Raw genomic sequence first — 12,959 nt, forward strand, 5'->3', positions numbered from 1 at the left:
AGCATGCAGCCGTGCCATGTAACCCCGTTCACGGGCCACACTCGCATCGTAGCTGTCTAGCAAGTCGTGATTCAGTCGCTCCGTCCACCCAAAGGTCACGAGTTCCCGCTGATCCATCGCATTGAATCCATTATCATTGGCTCCCCCAGCTCTAGATCGGTCGTCATTGTTGGCCGACCCATTGTCGGGAGCCCTGCGCGTTCTGTTGTTTTGAACCGCACTTACTACAACTATGTTTGGTGTTGTCATTGTTGTTCCCACGAGAAGCTAGGGTTCGGTGGCTTTGTCATAGGCCCTTCGGTTTGATTCTAGAGGAATCAAAATATATATATATATACACTTTATTATTGAAAAGGAAAAGTATTATATAATGTTCCTTCCTCAACAGGCAATGCATTTAAATGTGACTGCACGTCCTGCATGTCCATAACCTCACTTCTACATTGCAAACAAACCAAATTTTAACCAAACTCTAATAATTTTATCTTCATTAAAGCTTTTACCATTACACGTAACAAGTTTACTTTCTATATGTATTCGTGATGATGCTTCATGTCACCAAGTAAAGGCTGGTTTGAATAAATACTAGTTATTATGCAACAACTAGTAGATCAACACAGGACTCCCATTGACCCCCTATTATTATGTCATTGTAGTAAAAACAATTACACCTTCAAACAAAAAAATTAAATATGCGAAGAGAAAACCGTTAGAGTTCTGTAGAATTATGTTTATGCACCGATTCTAGGATGTACTTTTGGCATTTCCTTTAATATAAAATTGAAAATCTAGCTGTGCGAACCTTCCTCGCTAGTTTTGTGTATTTTGTCTGCAGTAAACTTGAGAACCCCCTTGTAATAAGTTTCAAGAGAATCAATACATTTTTTAACATACTTACCCGTTTCAAATTTTTGGCTTTACCTAAAGTTGGAATCAGCGACCTCTGAAACCCTGTTTTTACCAAGTTTTAAAACAATTACAACATTTTTTAGCATACCTGACCGAAATATTAAATTTTCCATTTTCTTTCCGCAAAGACCCCGCACAAAAAACATTGAAAGAAGGTCTCGGTGGATTTTTTCAAATTTTGGATATGTTCTAGACCATTACTTGAGGACCCCCAGATCATAGGCCTCGAGTTTCGGTATGTCTACTCTAGCGTGCACGAAAAGCGACCTTTGATGTGATACGAACGAAAACCTGTCAATTTTTTTACTTTTTGGCATAACAAATTTTTATCGGGGATGTCATGATCTACAAGATATCTAAAATTTAGAAAAATCCACGGAGACCTTTTTTCAATGCATTTTGTTTGGGGTCCTTTAGACGTCTGATTTGTAATCAGCGACCACAAAAACCTCCGCCAAGTACCTATTCTAAAATATCGCTTTCCCTGTGCCTCATGCACAGGGAAAGCATTGCCGTATTCTCACTCGCGAGCTTTAGACCATAACTTCGAAGAGTGTATTTAACATTATAATTGCTTGATAACGGAAAATGAAAGGTAAATAAATGAGGTTTCCATTGATACAAATCTAATAATAATGTAAGTAGCTCAGATGGTTACCGCTAAAAAGGCTTGCATTACAAAGTATTCGACCTGTTTAATGGTGACTTGACAATTATTTAATCCTTTGTGATCCAGTTGTTGCCCTAAAGTTTTAAGTCGCCATAGAAATAGAAGTTATCTTGTGAACTGAATCTGTTTCTATAACGAAAAACATGATTTTATAGATTTTTAATTGATTACATTTGAGTTTTGTGGTAACTAGATGTACTGTCATGCACAAATCTACTAGATCAAGCAAATTTTATGCTTTTCAAGCGTCTTCTACAGCACACCTTTTAAAATCAAAGGTCAACGAATCGACAACTGTAATTTTGTGATAGTGAATTCTTTTTTACTAACGCTCTTTCGGCTTTAACGAACAAATTCTTATATCGTATCTCGTTTTTTGTAAACGTAACTTTGTCTATTTATTTTTTTCATAGCTTGTGTCCATTTATTTTTTTCGTAGCTTGTGTCGTTTGTCAAAAAATTAACTTTTCTATTTTTATCGTTTTTTACACATAAAACAAAAACTGTGCGCACTTTAAAAAATAATTATAAAAAATCTGTAACTCTTTTTTGGATGAACAAATATTATATATTTTTCTCGTAGTTTGTGTAGTTAGTCCAATTTCTTTTTATGTCTAATGTTATTTTTTTAAACTTAAAACAAAAACTACGAGTGAAGGAAGTAATTTATCAAAAAAATTTGATTGCGATTGAGTAAATAATAAATTATGGCAGAGTAGTATATAGTAAGCCGGATTTTACAAGATATATATTAATCTGGATTTAAATTATGACCTACAAATGTGTTATTTCTAAAGCGGGATTACTGATTTGATATAGATGTGTAAAGAGGTCATTCTTGAAGTGATATCGTGACGGCGTATTTCTTAAATTAGACGGTAATTTGTTCCAAAGACGAAAACCTCTCACAATAAATTAACGTTGAGGATTACAGGTTCGGTGGTTAGGAATTCTTAGTACTGCCTTTCTATCACGAAGTCTAAGCTGGGAAGGCTAATTTTTGTCTGCAAAGTGGGAAAAGTTGTAAAGATACTGAGGAGCTTTATTTCTCATTACTAAATACACCAAGTTACCCATAAATTATTGTCTTCTTTTGGCTACATTCAAAAATCGAGCTTTTTATCTAAATTCTGTTATGTCTTTACTCTTAGGAATATTGTAAATAAATCTGATGCATGTATTGAGGGAACGCTCGAGTTTCAAATTAAGGATATCAATAATGCCAGCATACACTAAACAACCGTAATCAAAAATTGGAAGGATGAGGCTTTTTACAAGAAGAATCCGAGTGGAAGTTGGAAGGGAATTTTTGTTCCTATTTAGTTGCTGTAGGATTCGAAAAGTTTTTCTAGATATTTCACAGATCATCTCCTTCCAAGACAAGTTTCAATTTAGTGTCAAACCCAGATCTGTAAACGACTCAACAAAGGGGTTATTAAGTTCATTAACCTGTAATGGAGGTAGGGTGGCTAGTTTTTGAGAAGAAAGAGATGTTAAGGGCCATATAACAATTGCCTTTGTTTTACTAGGGTTGAAAGCTAATCCATTTTCCACAGCCCAATGGGCCACAGAATTAATGTCTTCCTGTATCCAACTTAGCAATCGATCGAGAGAGGAAATAGGTCCCGAAATGTATAACTTAAAATCATCCGCAGATTTATGGTAATTAGAGTATTTAAGTTTACCTCCAAGATCAGAGGTATAGAGATTTAATAAGATAGGGGGTAAGGATGGAACCCTGAGGGACGTCACTCCTGACCCAGACCCAGTCCGATGACTCACCTTTCCTAGTAGTTACTTTCTGTGATCGTTTACTTAAATAAGAAGCAAACCATTTTATTACTGTGTTTGAAATTCTAAAATTTGTTAGTTTAAATAATAAGCATTGATAGTCCACCATATCAAATGCCTTGGAGAAATCAAATAAGACAACGACCGTCATTTCCTTTCTATCCATAGCCAGTTTAATATTAGTAGTAACTTTAAGTGACGCAGAAATAGTGCTGTGTCCTGCACGAAAGCCGGACTGTAGGGACCAATAAGATTTTTGGAATTGATGTTATCCGTTAATTGGTTATAAAAAATACGTTCCAATGGTTTAGTGATTGCATTTAGAATAGAAATAGGGCGGAAATCTTTGGAAGAGTTAGGGTTGGAAACTTTTGGAATTGGTTTAATAACACCTATTTTCCATGGATCAGAATATATTCCAATCTGGAGGGAGGAATTGTAAATTTGCAGAAGAACCGAAAAAATAACCGGAAGTGATAAGTGGATCATTTTAATTGAAACTCCATCAATCCCTATTGTATTAGATTTGACCTTATTTGATTTTTTCAAAAGAAATTCAGGAGAGATGTCCGAAAAAAGTTAGTGTCATCAAAAAAGGTGGGGGAGTACTTCCAAGAGTACACGAAACTCACCCAGGCAACGGAAGGGTTGTAAATGTGTTCAAGAGAGCATTAGGAGAAAAAGACGAGTCTGGAGAAGCACGCTTGTAAGGAATCAACCATAATCGCCTTAAAAGGAGCCATACATTCTCATTTTTGTTTCTGCTTTTAATCGAGTTAAGGTTGCATTAATTATAGGCATCACGGATTTTGGTTTGTACAAAGTTCCTAGTCTTCCAGAATTCAGCTTAGATTGCCGTTTTTTTCGTTCTTTTCGCCAATCTTCGTTTATTATCACGTTTTTTCATCAGTATTCTAATGTCAAAGATGATCCAGGGGCAAGATTATTTTCACAAAGTGCGGAACATGTAAAGGCGCAATTTTATCAAAAGCTGAGGTAAAAAATGATGACAGTGGTGATCTTCGTATTAATGTTCTGCTAAAAGCAAATTTTCTCCAATTTATACGTTGTGAGGTGGTCAATTAAGTCAGATTCATCTATGTTTGAGAGATTGCATATTAAAGTCTGAAAGAAGTAAAGTTATTGGTAAATTTGAAATTGATATTAATAAGGTCATGGTTAGATAGAAAGGAAAGGGGATGTTGCGAATAAAAAGAAACCTTTTCGAGGTCATCCACTATCATAAGATCTATCCGAGAACTAGATCGGTCTGTATGATGTGTAGATGTTTGGGGAACTATTGGCAGTCCTGATGCATGTACCACGGACCTTAAATATTTAGTTTGGCTGGTAGTTGAGTTTAGATTAATATTGATTACATCCAAAGGAGGCGTTCGACGCTTTATAAATAACACCTACCAATGCACTATCTTCTGTGGATCTAACGTTAGAAACAGCTATAATGTCATAGGACTGCAAGCTAAAATAATGCTTAAAATCTGAATAATGGGCCAAGAGAGACTGAGCATTTACGTGGCAAATCGAAAGAGTATCCGTTGAGATAATAAGTTATATACATTAGAGGTAACTGAATAGCAAAAATGAAGCTCAAGGTAAAATAGCCGTTGTTAAAGGTAAATAAGAGAGTAATGCAAGAGTGCCTTTTCTAAAAGACCAAACTTCGTAATTTAAAAAACATATGATATATTACGTAATATACCATAACTGAGACAAAAATCAGTATCAGTTACTAATAAAAGAAGAACAGTATTAACTATATAAAAGAAGATGCATGGTAATAATAAATAATTAATACTAAGATAATATTTACCAGATATGTCGGTAAAAAAATACATGGATAAAGTAGAGCCGAAATCAAACCCAAATCGACGAAAGCCTAATTGCTATCTGCCTCTTGAGTTTAAGGGCCATTGCATAGACTTTCCGATTGATGGGGGTCAGAGACTCCCAAATGAAAATAAGATAAGATTCTTAACACAAGGTACTTCTAGTGCCGAAGAAATTAAAGCAATCAATGTCGGAAGGTCCTCATTTAATTTCATTGGTAATCCGCGAACTTTAAATGTAGCTTAAAGGGCAGATTGCTCCTGATTGTTGAGAGAGATTTCAAGGGAGTTGACCTTGGATTTGAGTGATGCAGACTCTAAATTTACAGCCTTAAATTCTTCATCATGATCTGTCAAATTAACCTTAAGTATGCCGATCCGTTCAGTTTTATTTGAGATGTCGAACATTCTAGTTGTTTGCGCTCGAATTATTTCAAAAAAATTTGAAAGCTGTCCTGCGCTTGCACTACCGTAAACTTCTGTACATCCATGACGGCAAGGCGTCAATTGCAGAGTTAGTCGTTTTCAATTAGCGTAAAACGTCTTTAAAACACTCATAATCGGGAAACCAGCGAATCCAATATACGATATCACTGCATTAAAAAAAACATCACCGTCACACTACACATAACCAGCGAGTCAATAACACCAAAAAAACACTATTTATTAGTCGAAACGCAGGGACGCGCTAAAAACATATCAGTTAATATAACATCACTTGATCATAATAAACCAGCAATTTCCTTACATCATGTGTAAAAACCAACAAATTAGTATCGGTAGATTTACGGGAAAGGGAACCATGCTAATGGGTTGTTATTTCCTTACCAAGTATACTATATATGATATCATAAAGGCAAATTTTAAATAGTTTGGAGAAATTATTCAAAATAGCAATGGGTTTTTAGTTAGTTACATTTGATTTCACCCATTTCTTAAAAACAGGATATACCCTTGCTTGTTTCCATCCTGCCGGAAAAACTACCGCATTCCAATGCATCAGAGGTAAATGTACTTATAGATGACTCGTTATAAATACTGGTAAAGTATTCAGAAAATTTGTTCACAATATCCTAAGGTGATGAAAGATCCTCATTGTTATGACAAATTATACCTGGGATTCTGTTATCAGACTTTACTCTATTTACATAGGACCAGAAAGATGGTGTTTTGGAGATAATATTTAACTTAGCGTTCTCTGTGAATGCATGAAATGCAATTTCTATAAGCTTTTTGCTATTACTTCGCAATTTATTAAATATATGTAAGTAGTACACATTGCCACTTGAAGAGAATTTTTACCTAAATTTATTTTTGATCCCAATGTCTGTAATGATATATCGCGTGTACTATAATGGAAACTGCTGGTTACTTATTCGGTTTTTAAATTTTGGAACCGTTTTGTTGTACACAGCCCGAGTATATGCAGTGCAGCATGTGTTCCATGCGGTGGCGCAAGTAATCAGCACTACACAGTATGAGCTAAGTATTTTCAATTTCTGACATTCAGAACGTAAAATCTAAAAGGAATACTTACCGATGCAGATGTAAACGTCTTATCCGAAGAATTATATAGATGAACAAAAGCATGCACCTTAAATAGTGTTTTCTGCAACGGCACGTCTAACGCCGCCTAGGTGTCGTGGAGTACTAAATTTCGAACGTCTTTTAAAAGGGGGCTCACTAAATTTAATTCAATTAATTAAGAATTATTATATAATACAACAATAATATAATATTATATATGTATATTTAATTATAATAATAATATTGTGCATCCTGCGTTGGCAAACTGCTTTCAGAAGAACATCGAATACCCAGACCTGATGCCAGACTTAATGCTACAGGGTACTACGTAAAGGATGTCTAAAAAACGAGACGTTCAAAATCCATCTGAATTTCGTCTTCAGGGCACTATGGTTTTGTTTAGCGTGGAACCCATTCAGCATAACACCAAATAGCATGTGTCATGAGGTCAGAATACACGATACTGACAATAGTCCTCAAGTCACCTATCTTCAGTAGATGGATGACTTGCAGCTATACGTTAATTCAGATCAGAAACTGCAGCAAATTATCAATTTCAGAAAGCACTTTTCCACTGCTATCCACATTGAGTTCATACTCGATAAATGCATTTAACAAGATGGGAATTAGGGATCACAGAACTAGAAAACGATTTCGAAATGATATCGAGGCTATGACTGAGTTCGAGTCGTATAAATATCTGGGCATTCCTAAATCTAAGGTAATTGAAACAGAAATCCATCCACGACGAGCACCACAAAACGTTAGATCAATATGAAATGGACAGGGAGGCATTCAATTGTTGGCTGAGAAAGGGCATCCTGTATCCAGAAACGAAAAGATTTATCATTGCTATTCGGAACAAGGCTACTAGCACAAAAATCTGCGTAAACAGGTATTACATCAAGACGTTGTTGACCGATACCGATTATGTAGAGATACCAACAAATCCACCAAGCACATTATTGATGGTTGTTGCGTAATGGCTCAGAAAGATAATACGCGCAGACATAATGATGTAGCGGGCATAATATATCAACAACTTGCCCTAAACCTAGGACTCTTAACAGACTGAATGTCTTTATATAGATAGATTCGAATTCCCGTTTTTGAAAACGAAGCGCATCTTCCGTGCAATCTGCACGCAAGATGCGCTGATCATTTTGAACATTAAGGAGTTATTAGGGAACTAGAATTAGCTCAGAAGACGGTTTAGTAAACACCAGTTGCGTTGTCAGAAACCTTCTTGACTATCAGGAAGCAAGCGACTAAAATCCTGTGAAGTGGTAGATAGTACCTCTAAGAAAGCATCCAGATGCGACTGTTGTCGCCTCTAAAGCCCGTGGCCACTGTCTAACAGCGTTAAAGGACGCACTCTATACTACACCATGCTTCTAATGTTTTTCCTATAACATCCTCGTAAAAGATTCAAAACATCGTGTTAAATTAACTTATAATATCTTTATCTCATCAGTCACTCAACGCAGTCCATATGTATGATGAAAAACAGTGTTCACCCGAAAAAAGATTAAAAATCAAATAAATTCTGCGGCCTAAATGATTATATGTGACTCTGTTACGCGATGGTATTGGGCGTCCGGTCGTTTCCTGGTGATGTTCAGAAATGCAGGCCCTTGCTCTAACGTTTCAAGCGAATTAGGTTTAAAATATACTATTTCCTAGAGCATATCAATTTTAAGTGACGGTTACAGAAGAAAGACATACCCCGTCATACTTTTCAACAGGATTATTTTCGGTTCGCAGCACGCCTAGCCGCAAATGGACTAGCTTCTCGTCCTGAAATGGTCAGGAAAAAAGGGAAAGTGCGTAATAGAGTTTTCCTGTACAAAACAGCAAAAGAGGCTGCTAATAGACCCCGCGCAGAGCTTATAAATATTAGGATGCACAGCATCTTTTACAGAAATATGAAGAATCAGTGAATGTCGTATGAGCTAACGTTATTTTCTTTAAATCGCCCAGATTAATGTGCTACACGGTGGATTTCATATTTGTGGGTAAAGATGGGGTCATTTCCACTGTAGCACTCCGTCGCCACGATATGAGCTGAGGCATTTCAGATGAAACCTTCAAAGAGCGCCATGCACACCGCGAGCAGCTAGGCACCTACTATCTATTTGTCCGAATGATCGCGGGTACAACGTAAATCCAAAGACACAATGCCGCAATGAAAGTGCTTTATTGCCACCTCTGTTACTCTTGTAGTATTAACCCTAATACCGCTTTAACAAACGCTTCTAAGGAAATTAAGCCAACTGTCGAAAATTATAAGTGCCACATATACTAGAACTTTATATTCAGACAATCGTTTCTGTCGCACACTCGATGCCTGGCATAGTTTTCCTTTCCGTCGAGAAACGAACCATGCACGTTATGGCATTTTCAACCCTAGCGGACAAGAACAGCAGAGCCAATGAGAATGAAGAGAAAGAAAGGTATACAGACCATATCAGAGATTTATGACAGTTATACCCAGAATATCCTGTTAAGCTAGTCGTCCTGGCCATCGGTGCTTTCAGAGGTGCCAAACTTTCACTAGTAAGTAGCCTAGGGACTTTGGGTCGCTCCGTGTCCTGAAGGTGGACGTGACTTTTTTCGAATCTTCGTATAAGTCCACTGAAGACTGTAAACACCTATATCATGGTCAGAGAACATAGTTACAGCTGAAACGTTACTGAGATTTTGCCTTAAGCGGGTGCAAGTTTATAGAATGGTATCGCTTCTCGGTACTTATAACATTATTACATATTGCTAGTCGGACTTGCATGTGGTGGCGGTAGTAAGAGAGTGTGCAGTGACAGGTGGTGAGAAGTTTTTACGGAGTTTGTGTGGAAGGTGTGAGTGGAGCGTGAGGATCGAATTCTAGTATGCGAGTAGGGTTGTGAAGGGTGAATTAGGGAGTTAAAAATTAATTTTTATTTTAGTTGTGGGCTGAGATTCAGCTAAATAGGGAAAGTGAGGTTATGTTGCCAAGGGAGCGGGGTAGTTTTGTAGTCAGGAGTTTGGGCCTACATGGTTGACAAGGGTAGTTCTCGTAGTGCTGGGGGATGTTAAGGGAGCGAAAACAGGGTCTGAAGGGGCTGTGTGGAATGGCGCGCCAGAGAGAGGGAAGAATTGGAGCGAAGAAAGCGACAAGGCAAGGGAGAGAGCGTCCACCGCAAGTGAGGGAGAGGATCTCTTGAAGGAGAAAAGGGACAACCCCCCCCCCCCCCCCCCCCCCCCTCCCCCAAATGAAGAACAGACCAAGAAGGAGGCTCGCAGGGTGCTAATAGGCGAGGTCAGAGGGTTGAGGGAGGACGTAAGAGGGCCTATGGAGTTAATGGAAAGTATGAAGGAGGACCTGAGGGTCAGACATGAGAGATGGGGAAAGGAGATAAAAGAGTTAAGTGGGAAAGTAGAAAGACTGTAGAGGGAGGTGGTGTCGATGATGAAGCAAAAAGAGGATAAAACAAAGCAAATGGAAGAAAATATTAGGGTGTGGAAGAAAAGGGCCGAAAAAAATGCTTGAGAAAGTGGAGGGCAGGTCGGAAATGGAAGTAGTTGAAAGGGGGAGGGCGAGAAGTAAGGTATTTGGGAGAGGGTGGAGAGTATAATAGAAGAGAATGTTAGTGAGCGTAGCAATGAAAAGGAGGAGAGGGCGAATAGGGAAAGGATAAGGGCAATGAAGTTGAGGATGAAGAGAACAGAGAAGGCAGATAGAAGAAAACGAAGTAGCACTGGTGGAATTGGAGAGCTGGCAAGAAAAACTGGGGGTAATGCGTAACAAGAATAGGATGAAAGACAAGACGGTTTTCGTCGATCTAGATTTGACAAGGAAAGATAGGGATGTGCAGAGAATACTAAATGGCAGGGCTAGGATGGAAAGGAGTGAAGGGAAAGCGGCGAAGTTAGGGTATCGAGAAATATAAATAGATAAGAAAATGTGGATGTGGGACGAGGAAAAGTAGGTGTTGAAGGAAGTTCAGGGGAATTTGTTTCGTGGGAAGTAGGGGAGTGAGAGTAGAGCAGGATGGAGAAGTTTTAAAGGTGCTGTAATCGTATGTAGCAGAATTAAAAAAGAAAGATGACGATTTCTGGAGGTATATTCAGGAATTTGATATGATTGGACTGATAGAGACGTGGATAGAGAGAAAATAATAGGATAGTGTAGAGCCAAAGTTGCCAAGAGGGTATAGGTGAGGCTACAGGAGGTAGTCAGAGTAATGAGGAAATAAAGGGCTTGTGAGAAAATTATAACAGGGGTTAGGTATGGATTAGAGGAAGAAGTTGATGAAGTGGGAGAGGGGGAGGTCGTGAAAATAAGGGAAGTTAAGACAGGAGGGGTAACGTATAATTTTGTGACTGTCTAAATAAGTATAGGGTAGAAAGTGTTAAAGAAAGGTTGAAAGACTTACTAGGAGAAAGAGAAAGATAAAGGTACCATAGGGGGGGGGGGGGGGGGGGGGGGGGGGGGTTAAAGTGAAAATTAAGAGGAAAGGAGCCTGTACCTAGCAGAGAAGAGCTTCAAAAGTAAATCGAAGGATAAGATGATAAATAAAGAGGAGGAGATTCTAAGAAAGTTGATGAAGGGCAGAGGCTGGGCAGTCGCGAATGGTATGGTAACAGGGCGCGAAGAGGGAGAATATACGTATGTGAGTAAGATGGGGCATCGGTGATAGACTATGTAATCATGAATATGCAAGGGTGGGAGGAGTTAGTGAAATTCGCAGTGGAAGCGAGGATGAAATCAGATTATCAGCTATTAGGTTTGTGGATAAACAGGGAGGGTGGCGGAAGGTAGGGAGGGGAAGAAGGGTCGCTAGAGAAAAAAGTGCCATGGACGAGAGAGACTATAAAGAACTATCAGGAGCAGTTAGACAGCGCAAACTTTGTGGAGGATTCAGTGGACGAGATATTAGATGATCTGAAAGAGAAAGTGAAAGGGTGTGTGCAAAAGAATGTATTTAGGAAGAACAAAAGGAATGGTGAAGCCGTTGTGGGATAGGGAATGTAAAATGATGAAGAGAAAGGTGAAAAAGGAGTATAGGAAGTGGAAAGAGGAAACCGCGAAAAGGGAGAAGTACGTAGAAATGAGGAAGGAGTTTAAGGTGATATGTGAAAAGAGAGAGCAGGAAAATAAAAAAGAGCTGGTAAAGAAATTGAGAAGTGGTAAATGGCGAATGGAGAAATTTTTGGAAGGGGGGAAAGTAATCTGGTTATGGAGTGTTGGTGGGAAAAGTAAAACAGACGTAAAGGTGCAAAGATGAAGGTGGAAAGGAAAAGGTATTTTAGAACGAATGAATTGCAGATGGCTGAAGTGAGAAGGATGCACGAGAAAGGAGAAAATGTATATGAGTTGGTTTAAAAGAATGACATGAAAAAAGAGAAGACGAAAGGGCAGGAGAAAATAAGAGAGTCAAGGTTTAACAGGAACTATGTGTGGGTTATGCCAAGGGAGAGAGCGCAATATTTGTGGGAGAACGGAGAGCACGGAAGTCAGGAAATTATAGCGAGAATAAGATGCGGTTGCACGAAGGATTTTAATAGGTTCTGACTTTCTAGAGAGAAGAAAATGTGTGAATTGTGCAAGAAGGGGGATGCAAAAGTTGAGCACTGTTTGAAGGAGTGTGAAAAGGTGGAAAGGAGTGGGATAAGCGTGGAGTTATTTTTGCATGAAGGGGGAGGTAAAAGGGCAGTAGCATGGGTGAAGGGGGTGTTGGGTAAGATAGAGAAGAAGAGAAGGAAGCAGGAAGCGGAATGGAGAAGGAAAGTTTGGAAATAGGAGAAGAGATAGGTGTATGAAAACTGTAAATATTGTTAATAATAGATAAGTATTGGGTGCTAGCCGCGGAGGCAGACGCTGGCAATGCGAGGCATAGCGAGAAAATAGCGACATGCGTGCGAGGAGAGGCAAAGCAAATCTATTTTTTAAGGCCAGCAGGCCGAAAAATAAACGTTTATGTTTCTATCTACTTATTGCTAGTCAAAATATGTTTCTTCGATTACATGATTTATTAAAGTGTTATAATATATCACCAATGAAAATGCTTCATTTATTAGTAGCATTTACCGAATCTTTGTGATATCACAACATTTATTTGTGAAATTCGTATCCCAAAATATGACTGCCAGTGGATCTGCGCTCTTTAATTCTATTATTATTTGAATTTCTGATACAATGTGTGAGTATGTGACTTTTAGACTTATAAATACTATAT

The 12,959-nt window shown here is 38.3% G+C and overlaps 1 protein-coding gene across 2 annotated transcripts in view; it reads left to right on the plus strand.

The window, feature by feature from the left end:
• The window catches only part of LOC117180315, a 97,931-nt gene that overhangs the window by 66,159 nt on the left and 18,813 nt on the right, over positions 1-12,959 (plus strand). The window lies entirely within an intron of this gene.

This window comes from Belonocnema kinseyi, chromosome 9 (genome assembly GCF_010883055.1).
Source record: "Belonocnema kinseyi isolate 2016_QV_RU_SX_M_011 chromosome 9, B_treatae_v1, whole genome shotgun sequence".
Classification (NCBI taxonomy): Eukaryota; Metazoa; Arthropoda; class Insecta; order Hymenoptera; family Cynipidae; genus Belonocnema; species Belonocnema kinseyi.